General features: G+C 44.4%; 12 non-coding genes across 12 annotated transcripts; 10 read left to right on the top strand and 2 right to left on the bottom strand.

The window, feature by feature from the left end:
- Positions 1-11,823: 11,823 nt before the first annotated feature.
- trnas-aga (transfer RNA serine (anticodon AGA)) lies at positions 11,824-11,905 on the top strand. Its single transcript has one exon. It is a non-coding gene; the product is annotated as a tRNA-Ser (tRNA).
- A 449-nt stretch (positions 11,906-12,354) lies between these two features.
- Positions 12,355-12,427, top strand: trnam-cau (transfer RNA methionine (anticodon CAU)). The gene has a single exon. It is a non-coding gene; the product is annotated as a tRNA-Met (tRNA).
- Positions 12,428-13,859: 1,432 nt separating this feature from the next.
- On the top strand, positions 13,860-13,942 carry trnal-cag (transfer RNA leucine (anticodon CAG)). The gene has a single exon. It is a non-coding gene; the product is annotated as a tRNA-Leu (tRNA).
- Positions 13,943-15,882: 1,940 nt separating this feature from the next.
- On the top strand, positions 15,883-15,955 carry trnam-cau (transfer RNA methionine (anticodon CAU)). The gene has a single exon. It is a non-coding gene; the product is annotated as a tRNA-Met (tRNA).
- Positions 15,956-17,700: 1,745 nt separating this feature from the next.
- Positions 17,701-17,774, top strand: trnai-aau (transfer RNA isoleucine (anticodon AAU)). The gene has a single exon. It is a non-coding gene; the product is annotated as a tRNA-Ile (tRNA).
- Positions 17,775-20,638: 2,864 nt separating this feature from the next.
- Positions 20,639-20,710, bottom strand: trnad-guc (transfer RNA aspartic acid (anticodon GUC)). Its single transcript has one exon. It is a non-coding gene; the product is annotated as a tRNA-Asp (tRNA).
- Positions 20,711-21,764: 1,054 nt separating this feature from the next.
- On the top strand, positions 21,765-21,837 carry trnam-cau (transfer RNA methionine (anticodon CAU)). The gene has a single exon. It is a non-coding gene; the product is annotated as a tRNA-Met (tRNA).
- A 1,069-nt stretch (positions 21,838-22,906) lies between these two features.
- Positions 22,907-22,980, top strand: trnai-aau (transfer RNA isoleucine (anticodon AAU)). The gene has a single exon. It is a non-coding gene; the product is annotated as a tRNA-Ile (tRNA).
- Positions 22,981-23,690: 710 nt separating this feature from the next.
- On the bottom strand, positions 23,691-23,762 carry trnad-guc (transfer RNA aspartic acid (anticodon GUC)). The gene has a single exon. It is a non-coding gene; the product is annotated as a tRNA-Asp (tRNA).
- A 593-nt stretch (positions 23,763-24,355) lies between these two features.
- Positions 24,356-24,428, top strand: trnaa-agc (transfer RNA alanine (anticodon AGC)). The gene has a single exon. It is a non-coding gene; the product is annotated as a tRNA-Ala (tRNA).
- Positions 24,429-24,816: 388 nt separating this feature from the next.
- On the top strand, positions 24,817-24,889 carry trnam-cau (transfer RNA methionine (anticodon CAU)). Its single transcript has one exon. It is a non-coding gene; the product is annotated as a tRNA-Met (tRNA).
- Positions 24,890-25,955: 1,066 nt separating this feature from the next.
- On the top strand, positions 25,956-26,029 carry trnai-aau (transfer RNA isoleucine (anticodon AAU)). Its single transcript has one exon. It is a non-coding gene; the product is annotated as a tRNA-Ile (tRNA).
- Positions 26,030-26,483: the final 454 nt, after the last annotated feature.

The following is a 26,483-nucleotide window of genomic DNA, read 5'->3' as shown; positions in this document are numbered from 1 at the left end:
GCACCGCGACCTCCAGGCACCCTGGAGTTTCTGAAAAAAAATTTTCAGCGATTTTCACGAAACCACTTTTCTTCAACTTGATTTGGGCTAAAAATCCATCCCTGAAAATAAAAATTCTCTGAGTAGTGTGGAAATGCTGATCCTTACCCTACCTGGGGTGTCCCCTGAGCATTTCCGCAAACTCTATCTGAAGTTCTCTGGGCATGGGATTTTGACATGTTCCCCAAACTAAAAGTAATGAGTGGGAAACAATCAAGACAACAGATAGAAGCACTTGCATTTGAATGAGTTTCAAGGATGCTTGGGTACTCGTGTGATCTGAGAGACTCAGTTTTGGAATACAACTGTCGCGTGGTGCACAGCGACCTCCAGGCACCCCGGAGTTTCTGAAAAAAAATTTTCTGCGATTTTCACGAAACCACTTTTCTTCAACTTGATTTGGGCTAAAAATCCATCCCTGAAAATAAAAATTCTCTGAGTAGTGTCGAAATGCTGATCCTTACCCTACCTGGGGTGTCCACTGAGCATTTCCGCGAACTCTATCTGAAGTTCTCTGGGCATGGGATTTTGACATGTTCCCCAAACCAAAAGGAATAAATGGGAAACAATCAAGGAAACAGATAGAAGCACTTGCATTTGAATGAGTTTCAAGCATGCTTGGGTATTCGTGGATCTGAATGACTCAGTTTTGGAATACAACTGTCGCGTGGTGCACCGCGACCTCCAGGCACCCCGGAGTTTCTGAAAAAAATTTTTCAGCGATTTTCACGAAACCACTTTTCTTCAACTTGATTTGGGCTAAAAATCCATCCCTGAAAATAAAAATTCTCTGAGTAGTGTGGAAATGCTGATCCTTACCCTACCTGGGGTGTCCACTGAGCATTTCTGCGAACTCTATCTGAAGTTCTCTGGGCATGGGATTTTGACATGTTCCCCAAACCAAAAGGAATAAGTGGGAAACAATCAAGGAAACAGATAGAAGCACTTGCATTTGAATGAGTTTCAAGCATGCTTGGGTATTCTTGTGATCTGAGTGACTCAGTTTTGGAATACAACTGTCGCGTGGTGCACCGCGACCTCCAGGCACCCCGGAGTTTCTGAAAAAAAATTTTCAGCGATTTTCACGAAACCACTTTTCTTCAACTTGATTTGGGCTAAAAATCCATTCCTGAAAATAAAAATTCTCTGAGTAGTGTGGAAATGCTGATCCTTACCCTACCTGGGGTGTCCCCTGAGCATTTCCGCGAACTCTATCTGAAGTTCTCTGGGCATGGGATTTTGACATGTTCCCCAAACCAAAAGGAATGAGTGGGAAACAATCAAGGAAACAGATAGAAGCACTTGCATTTGAATGAGTTTCAAGAATGCTTGGGTATTCGTGTGATCTGAGTGACTCAGTTTTGGAATACAACTGTCGCGTGGTGCACCGCAACCTCCAGGCACCCCGGAGTTTCAGAAAAAAAATGTTCTGCGATTTTCACGAAACCACTTTTCTTCAACTTGATTTGGGCTACAAATCCATCCCTGAAAATAAAAATTCTCTGAGTAGTGTGGAAATGCTGATCCTTACCGTACCTGGGGTGTCCCCTGAGCATTTCCGCGAACTCTATCTGAAGTTCTCTGGGCATGGGATTTTGACATGTTCCCCAAACCAAAAGTAATGAGTGGGAAACAATCAAGACAACAGATAGAAGCACTTGCATTTGAATGAGTTTCAAGGATGCTTGGGTACTCGTGTGATCTGAGAGACTCAGTTTTGGAATACAACTGTCGCGTGGTGCACAGCGACCTCCAGGCACCCCGGAGTTTCTGAAAAAAAAATTTCTGCGATTTTCACGAAACCACTTTTCTTCAACTTGATTTGGGCTAAAAATCCATCCCTGAAAATAAAAATTCTCTGAGTAGTGTGGAAATGCTGATCCTTACCCTACCTGGGGTGTCCACTGAGCATTTCCGCGAACTCTATCTGAAGTTCTCTGGGCATGGGATTTTGACATGTTCCCCAAACCAAAAGGAATAAGTGGGAAACAATCAAGGAAACAGATAGAAGCACTTGCATTTGAATGAGTTTCAAGCATGCTTGGGTGTTCGTGGATCTGAGTGACTCAGTTTTGGAATACAACTGTCGCGTGGTGCACCGCGACCTCCAGGCACCCCGGAGTTTCTGAAAAAAAATTTTCAGCGATTTTCACGAAACCACTTTTCTTCAACTTGATTTGGGCTAAAAATCCATCCCTGAAAATAAAAATTCTCTGAGTAGTGTGGAAATGCTGATCCTTACCCTACCTGGGGTGTCCCCTGAGCATTTCCGCAAACTCTATCTGAAGTTCTCTGGGCATGGGATTTTGACATGTTCCCCAAACTAAAAGTAATGAGTGGGAAACAATCAAGACAACAGATAGAAGCACTTGCATTTGAATGAGTTTCAAGGATGCTTGGGTACTCGTGTGATCTGAGAGACTCAGTTTTGGAATACAACTGTCGCGTGGTGCACAGCGACCTCCAGGCACCCCGGAGTTTCTGAAAAAAAATTTTCTGCGATTTTCACGAAACCACTTTTCTTCAACTTGATTTGGGCTAAAAATCCATCCCTGAAAATAAAAACTCTCTGAGTAGTGTGGAAATGCTGATCCTTACCCTACCTGGGGTGTCCACTGAGCATTTCCGCGAACTCTATCTGAAGTTCTCTGGGCATGGGATTTTGACATGTTCCCCAAACCAAAAGGAATAAGTGGGAAACAAACAAGGAAACAGATAGAAGCACTTGCATTTGAATGAGTTTCAAGCATGCTTGGGTATTCGTGGATCTGAGTGACTCAGTTTTGGAATACAACTGTCGCGTGGTGCACCGCGACCTCCAGGCACCCCGGAGTTTCTGAAAAAAAATTTTCAGCGATTTTCACGAAACCACTTTTCTTCAACGTGATTTGGGCTAAAAATCCATCCCTGAAAATAAAAACTCTCTGAGTAATGTGGAAATGCTGATCCTTACCCTACCTGGGGTGTCCACTGAGCATTTCCACGAACTCTAGTTGAAGTTCTCTGGGCATGGGATTTTCACATGTTCCCCAAACCAAAAGGAATAAGTGGAAAACAAACAAGGAAACAGATAGAAGCACTTGCATTTGAATGAGTTTCAAGCATGCTTGGGTATTCGTGGATCTGAGTGACTCAGTTTTGGAATACAACTGTCGTGTGGTGCACCGCGACCTCCAGGCACCCCGGAGTTTCTGAAAAAAAAATTTCTGCGATTTTCACGAAACCACTTTTCTTCAACTTGATTTGGGCTAAAAATCCATCCCTGAAAATAAAAACTCTCTGAGTAGTGTGGAAATGCTGATCCTTACCCTACCTGGGGTGTCCACTGAGCATTTCCGTGAACTCTAGTTGAAGTTCTCTGGGCATGGGATTTTGGCATGTTCCCCAAACCAAAAGGAATGAGTGGGAAACAATCAAGGAAACAGATAGAAGCACTTGCATTTGAATGAGTTTCAAGAATGCTTGGGTATTCGTGTGATCTGAGTGACTCAGTTTTGGAATACAACTGTCGCGTGGTGCACCGCGACCTCCAGGCACCCCGGAGTTACTGAAAAAAAATTTTCTGCGATTTTCACGAAACCACTTTTCTTCAACTTGATTTGGGCTAAAAATCCATCCCTGAAAATAAAAATTCTCTATGTAGTGTGGAAATGCTGATCCTTAACCTACCTGGGGTGTCCACTGAGCATTTCCGCGAACTCTATCTGAAGTTCTCTGGGCATGGGATTTTGACATGTTCCCCAAACCAAAAGGAATGAGTGGGAAACAATCAAGGAAACAGATAGAAGCACTTGCATTTGAATGAGTTTCAAGGATGCTTGGGTACTCGTGTGATCTGAGAGACTCAGTTTTGGAATACAACTGTCGCGTGGTGCACAGCGACCTCCAGGCACCCCGGAGTTTCTGAAAAAAAATGTTCTGCGATTTTCACGAAACCACTTTTCTTCAACTTGATTTGGGCTAAAAATCCATCCCTGAAAATAAAAATTCTCTAAGTAGTGTGGAAATGCTGATCCTTACCCTACCTGGGGTGTCCACTGAGCATTTCCGCGAACTCTATCTGAAGTTCTCTGGGCATGGGATTTTGACATGTTCCCCAAACCAAAAGGAATAAGTGGGAAACAATCAAGGAAACAGATAGAAGCACTTGCATTTGAATGAGTTTCAAGAATGCTTGGGTATTCGTGTGATCTGAGTGACTCAGTTTTGGAATACAACTGTCGCGTGGTGCACCGCGACCTCCAGGCACCCCGGAGTTTCTGAAAATAAATTTTCTGCGATTTTCACGAAACCACTTTTCTTCAACGTGATTTGGGCTAAAAATCCATCCCTGAAAATAAAAATTCTCTGAGTAGTGTGGAAATGCTGATCCTTACCCTACCTGGGGTGTCCACTGAGCATTTCCGCGGACTCTATCTGAAGTTCTCTGGGCATGGGATTTTGACATGTTCCCCAGACCAAAAGGAATAAGTGGGAAACAATCAAGGAAACAGATAGAAGCACTTGCATTTGAATGAGTTTCAAGCATGCTTGGGTATTCGTGTGATCTGAGTGACTCAGTTTTGGAATACAACTGTCGCGTGGTGCACAGCGACCTCCAGGCACCCCGGAGTTTCCGAAAAAAAATTTTCAGCGATTTTCACGAAACCACTTTTCTTCAACGTGATTTGGGCTAAAAATCCATCCCTAAAAATAAAAACTCTCTGAGTAGTGTGGAAATGCTGATCCTTACCCTACCTGGGGTGTCCATTGAGCATTTCCGCGAACTCTAGTTGAAGTTCTCTGGGCATGGGAGTTTGACATGTTCCCCAAACCAAAAGGAATGAGTGGGAAACAATCATGGAAACAGATAGAAGCACTTGCATTTGAATGAGTTCCAAGCATGCATGGGTATTCGTGTGATCTGAGTGATTCAGTTTTGGATTACAACTGTCGCGTGGTGCACCGCGACCTCCAGGCACCCCGGAGTTTCTGAAAAAAAAATTTCCGCGATTTTCACGAAACCACTTTTCGTCAACTTGATTTAGGCTAAAAATCCATCCCTGAAAATAAAAACTCTCTGAGTAGTGTGGAAATGCTGATCCTTACTCTACTTGGGGTGTCCACTGAGCATTTCCACGAACTCTAGTTGAAGTTCTCTGGGCATGGGATTTTCACATGTTCCCCAAACCAAAAGGAATGAGTGGGAAACAATCATGGAAACAGATAGAAGCACTTGCATTTGAATGAGTTTCAAGAATGCTTGGGTATTCGTGTGATCTGAGTGACTCAGTTTTGGAATACAACTGTCGCGTGGTGCACCGCGACCTCCAGGCACCCCGGAGTATCTGAAAAAAAATTTTCTGCGATTTTCACGAAACCACTTTTCTTCAACTTGATTTGGGCTAAAAATCCATCCCTGAAAATAAAAATTCTCTGAGTAGTGTGGAAATGCTGATCCTTACCCTACCTGGGGTGTCCACTGAGCATTTCCGCGAACTCTATCTGAAGTTCTCTGGGCATGGGATTTTGACATGTTCCCCAAACCAAAAGGAATAAGTGGGAAACAATCAAGGAAACAGATAGAAGCACTTGCATTTGAATGAGTTTCAAGCATGCTTGGGTATTCGTGGATCTGAGTGACTCAGTTTTGGAATACAACTGTCGCGTGGTGCACCGCGACCTCCAGGCACCCCGGAGTTTCTGAAAAAAAATTTTCAGCGATTTTCACGAAACCACTTTTCTTCAACTTGATTTGGGCTAAAAATCCATCCCTGAAAATAAAAATTCTCTGAGTAGTGTGGAAATGCTGATCCTTACCCTACCTGGGGTGTCCCCTGAGCATTTCCGCAAACTCTATCTGAAGTTCTCTGGGCATGGGATTTTGACATGTTCCCCAAACTAAAAGTAATGAGTGGGAAACAATCAAGACAACAGATAGAAGCACTTGCATTTGAATGAGTTTCAAGGATGCTTGGGTACTCGTGTGATCTGAGAGACTCAGTTTTGGAATACAACTGTCGCGTGGTGCACCGCGACCTCCAGGCACCCCGGAGTTTCTGAAAAAAAATTTTCAGCGATTTTCACGAAACCACTTTTCTTCAACTTGATTTGGGCTAAAAATCCATTCCTGAAAATAAAAATTCTCTGAGTAGTGTGGAAATGCTGATCCTTACCCTACCTGGGGTGTCCCCTGAGCATTTCCGCGAACTCTATCTGAAGTTCTCTGGGCATGGGATTTTGACATGTTCCCCAAACCAAAAGGAATGAGTGGGAAACAATCAAGGAAACAGATAGAAGCACTTGCATTTGAATGAGTTTCAAGAATGCTTGGGTATTCGTGTGATCTGAGTGACTCAGTTTTGGAATACAACTGTCGCGTGGTGCACCGCGACCTCCAGGCACCCCGGAGTTTCAGAAAAAAAATGTTCTGCGATTTTCACGAAACCACTTTTCTTCAACTTGATTTGGGCTACAAATCCATCCCTGAAAATAAAAATTCTCTGAGTAGTGTGGAAATGCTGATCCTTACCGTACCTGGGGTGTCCCCTGAGCATTTCCGCGAACTCTATCTGAAGTTCTCTGGGCATGGGATTTTGACATGTTCCCCAAACCAAAAGTAATGAGTGGGAAACAATCAAGACAACAGATAGAAGCACTTGCATTTGAATGAGTTTCAAGGATGCTTGGGTACTCGTGTGATCTGAGAGACTCAGTTTTGGAATACAACTGTCGCGTGGTGCACAGCGACCTCCAGGCACCCCGGAGTTTCTGAAAAAAAAATTTCTGCGATTTTCACGAAACCACTTTTCTTCAACTTGATTTGGGCTAAAAATCCAACCCTAAAAATAAAAATTCTCTGAGTAGTGTGGAAATGCTGATCCTACCCTAACTGGGGTGTCCACTGAGCATTTCCGCAAACTCTAGTTGAAGTTCTCTGGGATGGGATTTTGACATGTTCCCCAAACCAAAAGGAATGAGTGGGAAACAATCAAGACAACAGATAGAAGCACTTGCATTTGAGTGAGTTTCAAGGATGCTTGGGTACTCGTGTGATCTGAGTGACTCTGTTTTGGAATACAACTGTCGCGTGGTGCACCGCGACCTCCAGGCACCCCGGAGTTTCTGAAAAAAAAATTTCTGCGATTTTCACGAAACCACTTTTCTTCAACTTGAATTGGGCTAAAAATCCATCCCTGAAAATAAAAATTCTCTGAGTGGTGTATAAATGCTGATCCTTACCCTACCTGGGGTGTCCACTGAGCATTTCCGCGAAGTGGGAAACAATCAAGACAGTATATAGAAGCACTTGCATTTGAATGAGTTTCAATCATGCTTGGGTGCTCGTGTGAGCCGACTGACTCAGTTTCTGAAAAGAACTGCTGTGCGGTGCACCACGAAATCCAGGCACCCCGGAGTTTTGGAAAAAAAAATTTCAGCTAGGATCACGAAACCACTTTTAATCTGTGCATTTCTTCCGTTTTTCCTGGACATTTTGAAACAGAGGAATTGCTTATTCTTCAGGATTGTGGTTTGGGCTCTGGTTTCATTTTTCTTCTCCTTTCTTCCAGTTTTTATATTATTGTTGAATATTCACAGTTTTTTTTAACTACCAAGTCTGTCGTGACTTGATGATTGTTCACATTTTTTCAGTGTTTTTCATGGTACCATGTGATACTCTGTTTGTTCTGAAAAATCAATATAGAAAATGAATATAAAATTTCGTCTGGAATAGTTTCACTTATGTGTCTTTATAAATAATAGCTAGAAATTATTTTTGATTATTGGAATTTATGAGGGCAGTGACAGTGCCCAGTATGAGGGGAGGAAGAGGCACACGGTCAGGAAGCTAAATGTTCCAGGCTCAGACATGGACTTGAGCTCTCGCTGTGCCCTTGAGGAGTCCTCACGAGGTTCCTGCGGTCGTCTTCACGGCAGAAGAGGATGTCAGCTGCCAGGACTGTGGAAGTGGAGGAAAAGCACACACAAGGTTTCGTCCTGGATTTGAACCTGGGACCTCTTACACCTGAAATGAGAATCGTACACCTAGACCAGCAAGCCCATCTTTTGCCCTGACTCCTGCCATTGAGCTCGAGTGCAGTTCCTGGGACTGAGCGTGTGTCCCTCCTCCGCCCTGAATCAGACACTGGCCTGTCTCAGGTCTGTGGAAAATCTCCACAGTCTCACTTGCTCTGGGTCAGAGCAGGAAATGTTTCACCTGATGCTGGTTAGCTCTGTGGGTTTGAGTGTGGTGTTAATAATGCCAAGGTTGTGTGTTTGATCCCCGTATGGGTCACTGTCTCACTTTTTTTAAAACAGACACCTCTGTTTCTCAATTCACAGCCTCAGAATTATACATCCTGCATTGTTAATGAGAAGTTCAGAAATCAACATTTCTTTAAACGTTTATCCAAACAATTTGATAATAGAATTTTCTACAGAAAATGTAAACAGAGCACAGAGCACTTCTAAGACAGGCTTGTCACAATGACGTGTAATTCTTCTTTAGAGAGTGTGAAAAGGTCCTGAGCAGGTGGGCTGGGCTGTGAAAGAGCATGTTTAATGTAGACAGAACCCAGTCATCACTGAGCGTGGTGTAGTAGTGCCGAGTGATCACTATGTTGAAGTTAAAGTCTTAAGCGCTTGTGGAGCGTTAGATATTGATGAAACAATTGTCTTCATTTAATCTGTTTTCCTACTGTTTATCATCTTTAAATCCACTTAATATGGAATATCAAGATTAAATTTTGTAACTGTGAGGAATTGTTTGCAGCTGAAAATAATACGATATTTGCAATATTATCATACTGTGTATAGCTGGCAGTGGCGGCTAAAAATGAGGAAAATACGCAGCAGTATTCCACCTTCTTCATAAAATTTTTTTTGCTTCTAAAACCAAACGCATCTGCGACAGATTTGAATGCCGGAGTCTCGCTGTATTTCTAATACCAGTGTGACACTTGAGGAACATAGTGGGGTCACGGTGGCTTATGGGAGCGGTCAGATGGCTGAGCAGTCTAAGGCGCTGTGTTCAGGTCACAGTTTCTTCTTTCTTTCTTTCTTCTCGTTCATCTTTCCTTATGACATGAGGAGCAACGTCAGGTCACCTCAAATGATTAGAGCATTTTGCCCTAAATGGAGTGAGAATCTGCATATTAGATGCTGTAGGCATCGTCTACTGTGGCACCAGGATGGCTGAGTGGGTGTTGGACTTAAGATCTAATAGACAGGAGTCTGTGTGAGTTTGAACCCCACTCCTGCTAAACTGTTGTAACTCACTAAATCAGAGTGTCTCTTCATGTGTGTACCTTTTCTTATGACAAAAAGTTGAACCAAACTCAAAGAATATGAGCAACTCACTCTAAACAGAGCCTAGTTTAAAATCTGGATTTAAGTGAGAATCTATGTTCAAGACTCTATTAACCCTCCTCCTTGTAAACCCTCATTTTAGCTCTAAGAGGAGACTGGAGTTTGTCTTATTTTCAATCACACATGAAATACTTTCACACACGAGGGGAAACAAGCGCGTGTGAGAAGTGTGGTTTCTCGCTATGATGCTTGGTGTCCACTCGTGCGTGTTAAAAATAATGATTCATGACGGCTCCTGTTCGCTCATGCACGCGTGTTCTTGTCCGTTTAGCACAGAAGCACGTCTGACAGCAACAGATCACACAGCTCATTAAGACTGGCCACATGTGTGCAGTGTGTGCAGCAGTTTTTTTCTCGCGTTTCTGTTTTCTTCATTAATTTGCTGCTCATTATCGGTATAAAGTCAAATCAGTCAGGATCTCGGACTTCAATAAACGAGCACTTGGGTCTAACACTCTTTGCATAACAAGACTGTCAAAGAAGCAGACCTTAATTTAAGATCGAATATCAGAGTAGGTGTCCGAACTGTAGAGTTTTTATAATTTGCCTGAGAGGAAGGTCAAACAGATGACTGTAGCACAATAAAACAACACAATAACAGTAACACAATAAAACAAAACTGACAGTGTCAATGACACTGTACTAAATACAGTAACACAACACTGAACCAGTAACAACACTGTGAGAATTACACTGTACTGAACCAGTAACACAAAACTGTGAGTATTACACTGTTCTGAATACAGTAACAAAGCACTGTGTCAATGACACTGTACGGAATACAGTAACACAACATTATGACAATAACACTGTACTGAACCAGTAACATAACAGTGTAAAACAGCACAGAAAGACACTGGTAAAGTCTACAATTCGGATATGAGAAGCTTTCAAATCATCTCTCGGTGGAAATACTCCAATGTCACTGTTTAAGGTTTCATCCGAGAATAAAATATTCACGTCTTAGTAAAATTCAAACTTTTTAAAATAGCTTTAAAACGCATAATATTTTATGTCAAAACAACATTTCAGTTGGCTTCCTTAGACTCATACAGGATGTTCTCTAGGTACGAGGTTGTGAGATAAAGCTCTTATTTCGACACCACATTTCACTGAGGAAGAGGCGTTTAGCTGCGGTGTGTTTCGTACACGGAATATTTAATAGTACACTTATTTAACAGTACCAAACACACAGATATTCTCAATTTCCTAATTTAGTTCACCTGGAATGAACGTGAATGAAGGCGCTGTTTTCCTCATACCGTCATTTTTCTACATAAAATGTATTCAGTAGCACAGTAAACAGAGACGCCCAATTGCATGAAACGGAGAGTGAAAAATGATTCTTTAAATGACCCGACCTGCACTTAGCCCCTCGGGAAGGTAAACTCCTCACGACGGCGCGGTGACTCATCGGACCCGCTCATCCAGGTGACTGTGGGGTTCTACTGACCTGACTTCACTTACAATTAAACGTTTGTTTAAACTCATATCAAAAGAATAACGAATTCCGTTCATTTGCATTTTCCAACAATAACGTGCAAATAAGCAGGTGAAAACGCCTTTTGCTTTCACTGTGCTGTTATTGCGATTCCTGTCGGAAGCGCGTATGGACACGTGTAACTTCTCTCCAGTGTGATGACAGTTTCTGAAGCAGGGAGATCTTATATACATTTCCTTTCCCCACTATTCTGACTACTAATCCAAAGAGGCAGTCGGTCAATTTTAAAGGTTTTTCGAAAATCTGAGTTAGAATGTTTGTTTGTTTGTTTGTTTGTTTGTTTGTTTGTTTAATCCATATTTCTTATAACAATCTCCTCCAAAAAGTATAGGGGTGAATATCCCCGTCTGTCACGCGTGAGAATCTTTTTAGAAGTTCGTCCGAAGACGAAACAATTCCGTTAGTTCTGCGATTTCTCCTCCAAAAAGAAACTAAACGTCGAAACCTAAAATATCAGCCCTGAGAGGACATGTCACCTGAAAGTGGACAGATCTCTCGCTCAGCGGTAAATACGCGCTCCTCCTTAGTGTAGTTGTGTCTTTAAAAGTGACTCAACTGACTGGTTTCATCAAGAGCGGAAACAACAGAAATAGGCTACAAACTGAAATTAATTACTTCACCATTAATTAATTTATATTACTCACTAATAGTTTATGAGCGTCACACCATTTCCTCTCACTTGGCCCGTGCTCTGTCGAAAGGACTTCTTAACGCGTTTTAAAACTCAAAACCGAAGCTGAAATAATCCTCTCCGAACGTGTTAGTAGCTTCTGTGGAGGAGCAGTAGTTGTACATCCAAACATCTGCAGCCAAACCGCTGGTGACTATCGATATCGAGAGATAGAAATAGCAAATTAATCACGCAGAGAGACTTTGGGTTGGAAATGATGCGGGAACGAGCCCGTGTCAATTCGGGAGAAAGAAAAGATGAGTGTGTAGTCGTGGCCGAGTGGTTAAGGCGATGGACTAGAAATCCATTGGGGTTTCCCCGCGCAGGTTCGAATCCTGCCGACTACGGGTGTGTTTTTCCTTTTGGTGAATCCAAATAACGTCAATTAACATTTGCATTTCTATCAGACTGGGCTGCAAGTCTTTATTATGTGATAATACGAAGACATATCAAACTCACTTCTTATCTTCTCTGTATCTGAAACGAGTAGATAAGAGGAGGAGGGTTTATTGCCATATGTACATGTACATTGGAATTCTTATTCTCACTGATCTCCCTGGACAACAACAGACACAACCACACAATGGAGACAGTACATTACAAACAATAAATAACAACAGGAGCCATCAATATGTTGTGGGACAATAAGTATGTAGTAGTGAGAAAAACAAATGGTAGACCATGAGAAAGAGCAGAGTGTGGACATGCATTGAGGCCCATGCATTGAGGTGTGGCTCTGACAGTTTGATGTTAAACCACATCATGTGAGTTCATATTGGAGCTCATTTGCCATCCAGCCTCGTTAGCGCAGTAGGTAGCGCGTCAGTCTCATAATCTGAAGGTCGTGAGTTCAATCCTCACACGGGGCAGGGATCAATGCTGTTTTGGGTACAGGGTACATGTGGGGCGTGAGACTACAGAGCGGAAACTACAGGGTACATGTGGGGCGTGAGACGTTCACTCACATATACGCGTGTTCTTCACTTCCACGCCAAATAGTTAGTGTTAGTTAGCGCTCCTCGTTAGTGTAGTTGTGTCTTTAAAAGTGACTCAACAGTCAGGTTTCATCAAGAGCGGAAACTACAGAAATAGACTACAAACTGAAATTAATTCCTTCACCATTAATTAGTTTATATTACTCACTAACAGTTTGTGAGCGTCTTTACACCTCCGAGAGCCGGTGAAAACACCATTTCCTCTCACTTGGCCCATGCTCACACTGGGGCGTGAGACGTTCACTCGCTATTTTGCTTGGTGACCACTCACACATTTTTAAAATAATAAACTCCTAGTGGTGAAGGTGTCTCCACCACCGAAACTTGTAAACCAGCACTCAGCCCGTCAGCTACAGCTTTGTGTCAAATTTCACAGTCTTCTTCGCGCACAGACGGCTCATGTTCACAGACCATGACAGACCAGTGCAGTGAGACTCGCCCCACCCTTCCCCTCTCTCCTGCCAAATCTGTCACAGATACGTTTTTATGAGCCATCTGATGGGTGAAGCTTAAAAAAGGCAATTCAAGTTTAATTTATCTAAACCCGTGGGAACTTCTGACTTCTACAGCTCTAAAAGGAAACAGTGAGGCTATTTCGATACGTTTTGTGTTTTCTTAGTGAATCCGCTGGTGATTATCGGTATAGAGAGATAGAAATCCCAAAACTGAGCACGAAGAGAGCTGGTTGGAGTGGAAATGATGCGGGAACGAGCCCTTGTCAGTTCGGGAGAAGGTGGGGTTGTGCGTGTAGTCGTGGCCGAGTGGTTAAGGTGCTGGACAAGCAATCCTTTTGGGTCTCCAGAACAGAGAGGCGCCTCAGTAACGGCCTGGAGAGGAACAAAGCGCCACTTAGAACGCGCGTCATTTCTCATCACACAGCGCCGGTAGCGCAGCGTTGATTCACTGAGCAAAGATCATCGCTAGGTGGCGCTCGTGGAGCGGTAGATGTTGGTGAGACAATTGTCTTCATTTAATCAGTTTTCCTACTGTTTATCATCTTTAAATCCACTTAATATGGATTATTAAGATGAAATGTGGTAACTATAAGGAATTGTTTGCAGCTGAAAATAATATGATATTTGCAATATTATCATATTGTGTATAACTGGCTGTGGCAGCTAAAAATGAGGAAAATACACAGCAGTATTCCACCTTCTTCATAAACATTTTTTTTATTATAAAATCCAGCGCATCTGCAACAGATCTGAATGCCGGAGTTTGGCTGTATTTCTAACACCAGTGTGATACTCGAGGACCGTTGTGGGGTCGCGGTGGCTCATGGGACCGGCTGGGGGTAGTGTCAGTAGTCAGGATGGCCGAGCGGTCCAAGGCGCTGCGTTCAGGTCGCAGTCTCCCCTGGAGGCGTGGGTTCGAATCCCACTTCTGACACAGAGCTTTTCTTTATCGGTATAAAAATATGACAAATATATCAGAGATATTTTCTCATCTTTTCTCCGTAGAGCACCAGTGAAGAAAGCACTAAGAACTGCACACTGAAAATGTTTCTACAGCATCTCGCGAGTTCGGCCCTGAGCACGAACTGCAGGAGCTGTGAATCAGAACATTTCAATTCATCTGATCAGTAAATTAATATGCAGGACCCGTTAATATAGGGTCTCTCCTGTTCGCACAGTATATAACTGAACGTCCCTCGTAATTTGAAATAGACCGGATAAGGACACGGAGCTACTAATGCGATTCTCATTGCAATTAGTCCAGAGACAAGCGAGTCCAGCGGCTGTGGGTTTGAAGGTGAACATGTCTCGTATTCTAAAGGCTTCTGCTACCACTGATGAATGATAGAGCTTCGTGAGGAGATCCTTCAGACGATCAGGTGAACACGTCGCTATTTCGGCCAGCAGTTGTGTCAGCAGTGCGATAAATGTAAGTGCATCTGTAGCGCTTCATCTCAGAGATCTTTTTCTTCAGTGCTCCGTTACAAGCGCCCACACAACTTATTATCTGAACCCCCCAATTGCTCCACCCAATTGAAACCCCGTTCTCCCCCGAGAGCCACCAGTGCACGGCCCCATCGCTCTCAAGAACACAACAACTATCTTCAGTGAAGACCCGGAAGTGCCAGAACACATTGAAGACTTATTTAAAGCACTGTATTTAAATACGAATTTCCTTCATTTCAGCTCTCTTCAGTCCCCGGGATCGCAGTGCGACTGGCGAACACAGTTGGCCATGCCCCTCGGACCACACCTCCACCATCTACCTCATACAGGACCGCCCTGCAGACGACAGGCAGTGACGGTGCCGGTAAGAGGGGGAGAAGCGGCACACGGTGACTCCGAGGAGGAGGGCGCAGCGGAAACGTCTCCTGACAGGAAACAGAGCTCTGGCTCCACAGCGGACACGTGCTCCTCTTTAGTATAGGGCTGAGTATGCTAAGGAGGAGGAGGGCGCAGCGCGGAGGGTGAGCTCAGCTGGTTGAGCGTCCTCCTGCCTCCTCCAGGAGTGAGTTTAGAGCTCTGTGTGCCGACAGGCCTCCTGTAGCCGCGTTCACGCCTTGCGGAGAGAGCGCTGGGCGACTGTCAAGCGTTCAACAGCCGCGCCTCCTGCTCATCTCCTCTCCGCATGAAGCGCGGCTCCGGCGCTCTCTGGTGAAATCTCATCTCCGCAGATCGGGAGTCGGAGGGCCAAGCGAGCCGCAGACGTGTCGGTGGCTGACGAGGGCTCGCTGCTGAGGCAGGGAAGCCACTTCAGCCAGAAGGACTTGAGCGAGGTGGGATCTCAAAGACGGACTCGCAAAAGAATCGAGGAGAAAAAGTATTGGTGAGATCAAAAGGCAGATTCAATATCCAGCAGGGAGCATCGCCAGATCAGGGAAAAGACGCTTGAAATCCCTGATTTCAATATCGATAATGATAGGGATATTGATAGGGATAGGGATTTCAATATTCAAATCCCTTTATTCAGTAATAAATTTACTGTGACCCGAGATGGACCGGTCCAGGTCCGGTGCTGCAGTTGTCAATTTGTTGTTGCTTCATCTCCCATTCCTGTGGAATTCCAGATTTTAATGAGATCGTGTGTGATTTTTTAAATGCAAGTAATGATCTACGGTGATTGATGGTCCGTTCCCGACACCCGAAGAAGGCTCCACAGCCGAAACGTTGTGTCTTTTCTTCTCTATTCAGCAGAAATAAATGTTAACTTGTTCCCGTGATGCGTGATTATTTCTCCTTAAAACATCTTTAACTGTGAAAGTTCCCCCTGAGAGTTTTGGTCACTGATTTATTGTGACAGCAAATGGTCTGGATCTCACCGACTGATGGGAAATCACATTGTGTGAGTTCATACTGGAGCTCAGCTGTCATCCAGCCTCTTTAGCGCAGTAGGTAGCGCGTCAGTCTCATAATTTGAAGGTCGTGAGTTCGATCCTCACACGGGGCAGGGAGCCATACTGTTTTGGGCTGTTCCCAAATGTGGCGTGAGACGTTCACTCCCCCACGCGTGTTCTTCACTTCCACACCGAATACGAGATGTTTAGTCCGCGAAAAACACTGTTCGATTTCTCGCTATGATGCTCGGTGTCCACTCGCGCGTTTTAAAAATAATGATTCATGACGGCTCATGTTTGCTCATGCACGCGTGTTCTTGCCTACCTCGTGGAATTCGTGACTTTTCCAAGGGAGAAAAGCACAGCCGCATCGCTCGATCGGAGTCTCCGGGCTGTTTTTGTCCTTGTGCGTTTAACACAGAAGCACGTCTGACAGCAACAGATCGCACAGCTCATTAAGACTGGGCACATGTGTGCAGTGTGTGCAGTAGTTTTTATTCTCGCGTTTTGTGTTTTCTTCGTCAATTTGCTGGTAATTATCGGTATAAAGTCAAATCAGTCAGGATCTCGGACTTTAATAAACGAGCACATGGGTCTAACCCACTTTGCATAACACATAACAAGTCTGTTACCGTCAAAGAAGCAGACCTTAATTTAAGATCGAATAATTTAAGCTCTTCACTCAGAACGCGCGTCAGTTCTCATCACACAGAGCCGGTAGTGCAGCGCTGATTCACTGACCAAAGAATATCGCTAGGTGGCGCTCGTGGAGCGTTAGATGTTGTTGAAACGATTGTCTTCATTTGATGTTTTCCTACTGTCATCTTTAAATCCACTTAATACGGAATAATAAGATGAAATGTTGTAACTATAAGGAATTGTTTGCAGCTGAAAATAATACGATATTTGCAATATTATCATACTGTGTATAACTGGCAGTGGCGGCTAAAAATGAGGAAAATACACAGCAGTATTTCACCTTCTTCATAAACATTTTTTTGCTTATAAAACCCAGCGCATCTGCGACTGATTTGAATGCCACTCTCTCGCCTTTTATAAAACAGTCATCTCTGTTTCTCAATTCAACTACCTAAAAGATCAGCCCTGAGAGGAAATGTCTCCTGACAGTGAACAGATCTCTCGCTCAGCGGTAAATACGCGCTCCTCGTTAGTGTAGTTGTGTCTTTAAAAGTGACTCAACTGTCTGGTTTCATCAAGAGTGGAAACAACAGAAATAGGCTACAAACTGAAATTAATTCCTTCACCATTAATTAATTCATATTACTCACTAACAGTTTATGGGCGTCTTTACACATCCGAGAGCCGGTGAAAACACCATTTCCTCTCACCTGGCCCGTGCTCTGTCGGAAGGACTTCTTAACGCGTTTTAAAACTCAAAACCGAAGCTGAAATAATCGATTCCGAACGTGTTAGTAGCGTCTGTGGAGGAGCGGTAGAGGTACCACAGCTGAAAACACGTTTCTGAAGATAATCGAAATGAAACCCGTATGGACACCGGTTTACCTCGTGTCACAGTAAACTTCCAACTGAATAAAACCTGTAATTCAAAATACGTAAGGTTGTAGACATTTTGAACATTTCCATGTACATGTACACTTCTTTCATTAGTGCTCTAAGGAGACAACATGAGAGAAGCTGTGTCACCAGTGGGATTCGCCAGCCGGTGTCACTCTGGTATTTAAACTCGGACCTGTGATCGTCCTGGTTACTGTGCGGTTCCTGGGACTGCGAGTGTGTCCCTCCCCCGCCCTGAATTAGACGCTGGTCCGTCTCAGGTCTGTGGAAAATCTCTACAGTCTCACTTGGTCAGGGTCAGAGGTGGACACACGTCTCATGTGGCCGGTTAGCTCAGTTGGTTAGAGCGTGGTGCTAATAACGCCAAGGTCGCGGGTTCGATCCCCGTACGGGCCACTGTCTCACCTTTTATACACCAGATACCCCAGGCGAACTGAACCGACTGCTTCGGATCGGGACCCAGACGGAGGCGGAAGGTCGTCAGAACCGAGGGCGGGACTTCTGTGGTGAACAGAAGAAAACCAAACCCGCTGATCTTTCCATCAATTCACCCTCCCTTTATTATTGGACATTATTTTTTTTAAATTAGTAACTTAATATGCAGGACACACTAATGTAGTAATGGAGTCTGACTTTGTCGTTTATATATAAGTGAATGGCCCTCACTATTGAATTGATTGAAAGATCGGTGGGTTTGGTTTTCTTCTGTTCACCACAGAAGTCCAGCCTCCGGCTCTGTCCCGATCCAAAACGGTCGGTTCAGTTCGCCTGGGGTTCCGAGCCGGACTCGGACCTGAAAGAGCTGTTCTATTCTTTCACAGGCAGTGTACAAAACTTTCAGGGGATGTCCTCAGCCCGGGTACTGGGGAGCCCTGGTCCAGTTGAGTCTTGTGGCGATGACGCTGAAAGGGAGAGAGGAATGGGGTTTAGTTGGAGATGGAGATCTGAATTGCCGTTCCTGAGGCGCCTCTCTGTCAGCCGACATGATCAGCAACCGGTCGAGTTCAAGCGCAGGATCACGAATGACGAGAACTGTGACACAGAGAGACTCCCTGTCAGACAGAAAGATGGGACAGACGTGCAGCCCAGTCTGATAGGAATGCAAATGTTAATTGAGATGTTATTTGGGTTTACCAAAAGAAAAAACAGACACACTTTGTCAGCAGGATTTGAACTTTGCGGGGAGACAGATTTCTAGTCTCATACACGCGTGTTCTTGACTACCTCGTGGAACGCGTGACCTTTCAAAGGCGGAAAAGCACAGCCGCATTGCTCGATCGGAGTCTCCGGGCTGTTTTTGTCCTTGTGCGTTTAACACAGAAGCACGTCTGACAACAACAGATCGCACAGCTCATTAAGACTGGCCACATGTGTTCAGTATGTACAGCAGTTTTTTTTCTCGCGTTTCTGTTTTCTTCATTAATTTGCTGCTCATTATCGGTATAAAGTCAAATCAGTCAGCATCTCGGACTTTAATAAACGAGCACTTGGGTCTAACACTCTTTGCATAACAAGACAATCAAAGAAGCAGACCTTAATTTAAGATCGAATATCAGAGTAGGTGTCCGAACTGTAGTTCTTATAATTTCCCTGGGGGGAAGGTCAAACAGATGACTGTAGCGCAACACTATAAATCAAAACAGAAAACAGTATCACAGCACTGTGTCAATGACACTGCACTGAATACAGTAACACAACACTGAACCAGTAACAGCACTGTGAGAATTACACTGTACCGAACACAGTAACACAACACTGTGTCAATGACACTGCACAAGAACACAGTTACACAACACTGGGTCAATGACACTGTACGGAATACAGTAACACAACATTATGACAATAACACTGTACTGAACCAGTTACATAACAGTTAACACAGCACAGAAAGACACTGGTAAAGTCTACGATTCGGATAAGAGAAGCTTTCAAATCATCTCTCATGGAAATACTCCCATGTCACTGTTTAAGGTTTCATCCGAGAATAAAATATTCACGTCTTAGTAAAATTCAAACTTTTTAAAAAAGCTTGAAAACTCATAATATTTTATGTAAAAACAACATTTCAGTGGGCTGTTTTACACTCATACAGGATGTTCTCTAGGTACGAGGTTGTGAGATAAAGCTCTTATTTCGACACCACATTTCACTGATAAAGAGGCGTTTAGCTGCGGTGTGTTTTGTACACGGAATATTTAATAGTACACTTATTTAACAGTACCAAGCTTTCAGATATTCTCAGTTTCCTAATTTAGTTCACCTGGAATGAAGATGAATGAAGGCGCTGTTTTCCTCGTACCGTCATTTTTCTTCATGAAATGTATTCAGTGATTTCTGAAACGCAATTAACTATCGACAGTGATTGATGATTCGTTCCCGACACCCGAAGAAGGCTCCACAGCCGAAACGTTGTGTCTTTTCTTCTCTTTTCAGCAGGAATAAATGTTTACTTGTTCCCGTGATGCGTGATTATTGTTCCTGAAAACATCATTAACTGTGAAAGTTCCCCCTGAGAGTTTTGATCACTGCGTGTGAAAGAAAAGAAGAGCTCTTTCAAGTCTGAGTCCGAACCGGAACCCCAGGCGAACTGAACCGACTGTTTCGGATCGGGACACAGACGGAGGCGGCGGGTCGTCAGAACCGAGGGAGGGACTTCTGTGGTGAACAGAAGAAAACCAAACCCACTGATCTTTACATCAATTCAACAATGAGGGACGATCACTTATATACAAACAGCAGATCGACAACGTCAGAATCCCATCTCAGTGTGTCCTGCATATTAAGTTACTAATTAAAAAAATAATGTCAAATAATAAAGAACAAACTGAGCTTTTTTTTGAGTCTGATCTAGGCTCAAGCAGGCGGCATGTTCTGGATTGCTGTTTCAGTTCTAACCGGAGACTGGAGTTTTTCTCATTTTCAATCACACATGAAACACTTTCACACACGAGGGGAAACAATCGCGTGTGAGAAGAGTGGTTTGAACCCACGCCTCTAGTGTAGACTGTCAGTGGGATTAAAGACAAGCTTGTGCCCCGGTGCTCTTTTTAGAGGGGCTCCTTCCGGCACAGATTGACGATTGTTTAACATTTCACCATGAACGGGGCTCAAACTCCTGTAATTACTCACCCGTAAGAAGAGAAGTCATGTCATTGAACACGTGTCTAAGTAAACAATTCATAGAATTAACGTAAATTAACAATTCACGGAGTTAAAACGTTTTTTTTTAATTAAAGTGAGGTAGTTAAAAAGTAATCTGTCTCCCCGTCGGGGAATCGAACCCAGGTCTCCCGCGTGACAGGCGGGGATACTCACCACTATACTAACGAGGAGTACGTCTCTGTTGCTGCTCGTTGGTCACTTACTGCTAACAGAAATGAGACTGAAAATGTGTAGAGATGATATACGAATCACCGTGTGCTTTCACTTGTCCCAAGCTCAGTTGAAAGAACTTTCCAGCGTTAGAAACCTCATGAATAACAACTGATTCTACACGTGTTAGTACTGTGTGAGGAGGAGCAGTAGCACAGACAGGTGGAAAAGCAGATCTAGAAAAAGTGTTTTTTCTGCTAATTACACGCAAGTGGGAGACTCCCTCTCTGAAGAGTCCCGTCTCCCTGCAAGAGAGAAGACCAGTCAATCAGATGTGCTCTAAAAAAACAACATGAGAAAATCGCAGTGTGTCAGGAGTCCTTTCATAAAAGCAGAAAACACGAGTAGTGCTGGACGTACGTTCTTGTAATCATGGAATAAGACAAGATTTGAGGCCGGGACCTCTCGCAACCGAAGAGCAAACCCAAACCAACGAGCCAGAGAGGTCGTGAGTGCTCTGATTTCAAGTGTGTTTTTCACGAGTGTGCGATCGCACAGAAGACTCGTGAGGGATTTAGTGTGCACGGGAGGGAGCTGATATTTCACAGAGCGAGGGGGATTAGCTCAAATGGTAGAGAACCGCTTAGCATGCGAGAGGTAGCGGGATCGATGCCCGCATCCTCCAGCTTTTGCGCTCCATGTACTAGAGAGGACAGACACTCTCGGGATGGAATGATAAAACTGGGAGAGACTTTTCCCCCCGTCACCCACGACACGATCCACACTCAGACTGCTTAGATATAACTCACAATTGCTTTTTACTCCTTTTCTGAACGTTCTTTGCCTGGTGTACGTTTCAAAGTTTTGTGGTCATCAGTTTAATGTGCTTTGTTGACTTCGCGTGGTGTTCTGGTCTCTTTACCGGTGAGTTATGAAGATGAGATCTTCCCTTTTCTTCAGCCTGGCGTTTTAATCTTTTGGGGGAATATGGTCTGAGTTACGACAGTCACACGGAAATAATGTTCATACATATAATGTTCATTTTAACATGAGCTGGAACACAGCCGCTATCCAGCCTCGTTAGCGCAGTAGGTAGCGCGTCAGTCTCATAATCTGAAGGTCGTGAGTTCGATCCTCACACGGGGCAGGGATCATTCCTGTTTTGGGCTTTTCACAGATGGGGCGTGAGACGTTCACTCACACGCGTGTTCTTCACTTCCACGCTGAATACGAGATGTTAAGTCCGCGATAAACACGGTTCGATCCCTCGCTATGATGCTCGGTGTCCACTCACATGTTTTTAAAATAATGATACATCAGAGCAGCAGATAAACTCCGAGTGGTGAAGGTGTCTCCACCATCGGATCTTGTAAACCAGCAGTCAGCCCATCAGCTGCAGCACCTGGCTATAACCTCACGACACTGGCTCTGGTGTACTACCGAGGAGGGCTGGATATTTCTTCCAACAATAATAGAAGAAAAGACGGGCTCGTCCGGGATTTGAACCTGGGACCTCTCGCACCCAAAAGGTGAATCATTTAATCAATTAATAGTCAATTAATCATGAAGAGAGCAGGTTGGAGTGGAAATGATGCTGGAACGAGCCCATGTTAGATACCTGTCTCCCCATTGGGAGGTAGTATTCACTACCAGTTTATGAGCGTCTTTACACATCCGAGAGCCGGTGAAAACACCATTTCCTCTCACCTGGCCCGTGCTCTGTCGGAAGGACTTCTTAACGCGTTTTAAAACTCAAAACCGAAGCTGAAATAATCGATTCCGAACGTGTTTGTAGCGTCTGTGGAGGAGCGGTAGAGGTACCACAGCTGAGAACACGTTTCTGAAGATAATCGAAATGAAACCCGTATGGACACCGGTTTACCTCGTGTCACAGTAAACTTCCTACTGAATAAAACCTGTAATTCAAATACGTAATGTTGTAGACTTTTTGAACATTTCCATGTACATGTACACTTCTTTCATTAGTGCTCTAAGGAGACAACATGAGAGAAGCTGTGTCACCAGTGGGATTCGCCAGCCGGTGTCACTCTGGTATTTAAACTCGGACCTGTGATCGTCCTGGTTACTGTGCGGTTCCTGGGACTGGGAGTGTGTCCCTCCCCCGCCCTGAATTAGACGCTGGTCCGTCTCAGGTCTTTGGAAAAATCTCTACAGTCTCACTTGCTCAGGGTCAGAGGTGGACACACGTCTCATGTGGCCGGTTAGCTCAGTTGGTTAGAGCGTGGTGCTAATAACGCCAAGGTCGCGGGTTCGATCCCCGTACGGGCCACTGTCTCACCTTTTATACACCAGATACCCCAGGCGAACTGAACCGACTGCTTCGGATCGGGACCCAGACGGAGGCGGAAGGTCGTCAGAACCGAGGGCGGGACTTCTGTGGTGAACAGAAGAAAACCAAACCCACCGATCTTTCCATCAATTCAACAGTGAGAGACGTTCACTTATTTACAAACAGCAGATCGACAACGTCAGAATCCCATCTTAGTGTGTCCTGCATATTAAGTTACTAATTAAAAACATAATGTCAAATAATAAAGAATAAACTGAGCTTATTTTTGAGTCTGATCTAGGCTCAAGCAGGCGGCATGTTCTGGATTGCTGTTTCAGCTCTAACCGGAGACTGGAGTTTGTCTCATTTTCAATCACACATGAAACACTTTCACACACGAGGGGAAACAAGCGCGTGTGAGAAGAGTGGTTTGAACCCACGCCTCTAGTGAAGACCGTCAGTGGGATTAAAGACAAGCTTGTGCCCCGGTGCTCTTTTTAGAGGGGCTCCTTCCGGCACAGATTGACGATTGTTTAACATTTCACCATGAACGGGGCTCAAACTCCTGTAATTACTCACCCGTAAGAAGAGAAGTCATGTCATTGAACACGTGTCTAAGTAAACAATTCATAGATTTAACGTAAATTAACAATTCACGGAGTTAAAACGTTTTTTTTTAATTAAAGTGAGGTAGTTAAAAAGTAATCTGTCTCCCCGTCGGGGAATCGAACCCCGGTCTCCCGCGTGACAGGCGGGGATACTCACCACTATACTAACGAGGAGTACGTCTCTGTTGCTGCTCGTTGGTCAGTTACTGCTAACAGAAATGAGACTGAAAATGTGTAGAGATGATATACGAATCACCGTGTGCTTTCACTTGTCCCAAGCTCAGTTGAAAGAACTTTCCAGCGTTAGAAACCTCATGAATAACAACTGATTCTACACGTGTTAGTACTGTGTGAGGAGGAGCAGTAGCACAGACAGGTGGAAAAGCAGATCTAGAAAAAGTGTTTTTTCTGCTAATTACACGCAAGTGGGAGACTCCCTCTCTGAAGAGTCCCGTCTCCCTGCAAGAGAGAAGACCAGTCAATCAGATGTACTCTAAAAAACCAACATGAGAAAATCGCAGTGTGTCAGGAGTCCTTTCATAAAAGCAGAAAACACGAGTAGTGCTGGACGTACGTTCTTGTAATCATGGAATAAGACAAGATTTGAGGCCGGGACCTCTCGCAACCGGATAGCAAACCCAAACCAACGAGCCGGAGAGGTCGTGAGTGCTCTGATTTCAAGTGTGTTTTCCATGAGTGTGCGATCGCACAGAAGACTCGTGAGAGATTTATTGTGCATGGGAGGGAGCTGATCTTTCACAGAGCGAGGGGGATTAGCTCAGATGGTAGAGCGCTCGCTTAGCATGCGAGAGGTAGCGGGATCGATGCCCGCATCCTCCAGCTTTTGCGCTCTATGTACTAGAGAGGACAGACACTCTCGGGATGGAATGATGAAAGTGGGAGAGGCTTTTCCCCCTTCACCCACGACACGATCCACACTCAGACTGCTTAGATATAACTCACAATTGCTTTTTACTCCTTTTCTGAACGTTGTTTGCCTGATGTACGTTTCAAAGTTTTGTGGTCATCAGTTTAATGCGCTTTATTGACTTCGCGTGGTGTTCTGGTCTCTTTACCGGTGAGTTATGAAGATGAGATCTTCCCTTTTCTTCAGCCCGGCGTTTTAATCTTTTGGGGGAATATGGTCTGAGTTACGACAGTCACACGGAAATAATGTTCATACATATAATGTTCATTTCAACATGAGCTGGAACACAGCCACTATCCAGCCTCGTTAGCGCAGTAGGTAGCGCGTCAGTCTCATAATCTGAAGGTCGTGAGTTCGATCCTCACACGGGGCAGGGATCATTCCTGTTTTGGGCTTTTCACAGATGGGGCGTGAGACGTTCACTCACACGCGTGTTCTTCACTTCCACGCTGAATACGAGATGTTAAGTCCGCGATAAACATGGTTCGATCCCTCGCTATGATGCTCGGTGTCCACTCACATGTTTTTAAAATAATGATACATCAGAGCAGCAGATAAACTCCGAGTGGTGAAGGTGTCTCCACCATCGGATCTTGTAAACCAGCAGTCAGCCCATCAGCTGCAGCACCTGGCTATAACCTCACGACACTGGCTCTGGTGTACTACCGAGGAGGGCTGGATATTTCTTCCAACAATAATAGAAGAAAAGACGGGCTCGTCCGGGATTTGAACCTGGGACCTCTCGCATCCAAAAGGTGAATCATTTAATCAATTAATAGTCAATTAATCATGAAGAGAGCAGGTTGGAGTGGAAATGATGCTGGAACGAGCCCGTGTTAGATACCTGTCTCCCCATTGGGAGGTAGTATTCACTACCAGTTTATGAGCGTCTTTACACATCCGAGAGCCGGTGAAAACACCATTTCCTCTCACCTGGCCCGTGCTCTGTCGGAAGGACTTCTTAACGCGTTTTAAAACTCAAAACCGAAGCTGAAATAATCGATTCCGAATGTGTTTGTAGCGTCTGTGGAGGAGCGGTAGAGGTACCACAGCTGAGAACACGTTTCTGAAGATAATCGAAATGAAACCCGTATGGACACCGGTTTACTTCGTGTCACAGTAAACTTCCTACTGAATAAAACCTGTAATTCAAATACGTAATGTTGTAGACTTTTTGAACATTTCCATGTACATGTAGACTTCTTTCGTTAGTGCTCTAAGGAGACATGAGAGAAGCTGTGTCACCAGTGGGATTCGCCAGCCGGTGTCACTCTGGTATTTAAACTCGGACCTGTGATCGTCCTGGTTACTGTGCGGTTCCTGGGACTGGGAGTGTGTCCCTCCCCCGCCCTGAATTAGACGCTGGTCCGTCTCAGGTCTTTGGAAAAATCTCTACAGTCTCACTAGCTCAGGGTCAGAGGTGGACACATGTCTCATGTGGCCGGTTAGCTCAGTTGGTTAGAGCGTGGTGCTAATAACGCCAAGGTCGCGGGTTCGATCCCCGTACGGGCCACTGTCTCACCTTTTATACACCAGATACCCCAGGCGAACTGAACCGACTGCTTCGGATCGGGACCCAGACGGAGGCGGAAGGTCGTCAGAACCGAGGGCGGGACTTCTGTGGTGAACAGAAGAAAACCAAACCCACCTATCTTTCCATCAATTCAACAGTGAGAGACTTTCACTTATTTACAAACAGCAGATCGACAACGTCAGAATCCCATCTTAGTGTGTCCTGCATATTAAGTTACTAATTAAAAACATAATGTCAAATAATAAAGAATAAACTGAGCTTATTTTTGAGTCTGATCTAGGCTCAAGCAGGCGGCATGTTCTGGATTGCTGTTTCAGCTCTAACCGGAGACTGGAGTTTGTCTCATTTTCAATCACACATGAAACACTTTCACACACGAGGGGAAACAAGCGCGTGTGAGAAGAGTGGTTTGAACCCACGCCTCTAGTGAAGA

This window comes from Lepisosteus platostomus, chromosome 6, assembly GCF_059453375.1.
Source record: "Lepisosteus platostomus isolate fLepPlt1 chromosome 6, fLepPlt1.hap1, whole genome shotgun sequence".
In the NCBI taxonomy this organism is placed as follows: Eukaryota; Metazoa; Chordata; class Actinopteri; order Semionotiformes; family Lepisosteidae; genus Lepisosteus; species Lepisosteus platostomus.
The sequence above is the reverse complement of the archived record's forward strand: the minus strand, read 5'-3'. Positions and strand labels throughout refer to the sequence as shown.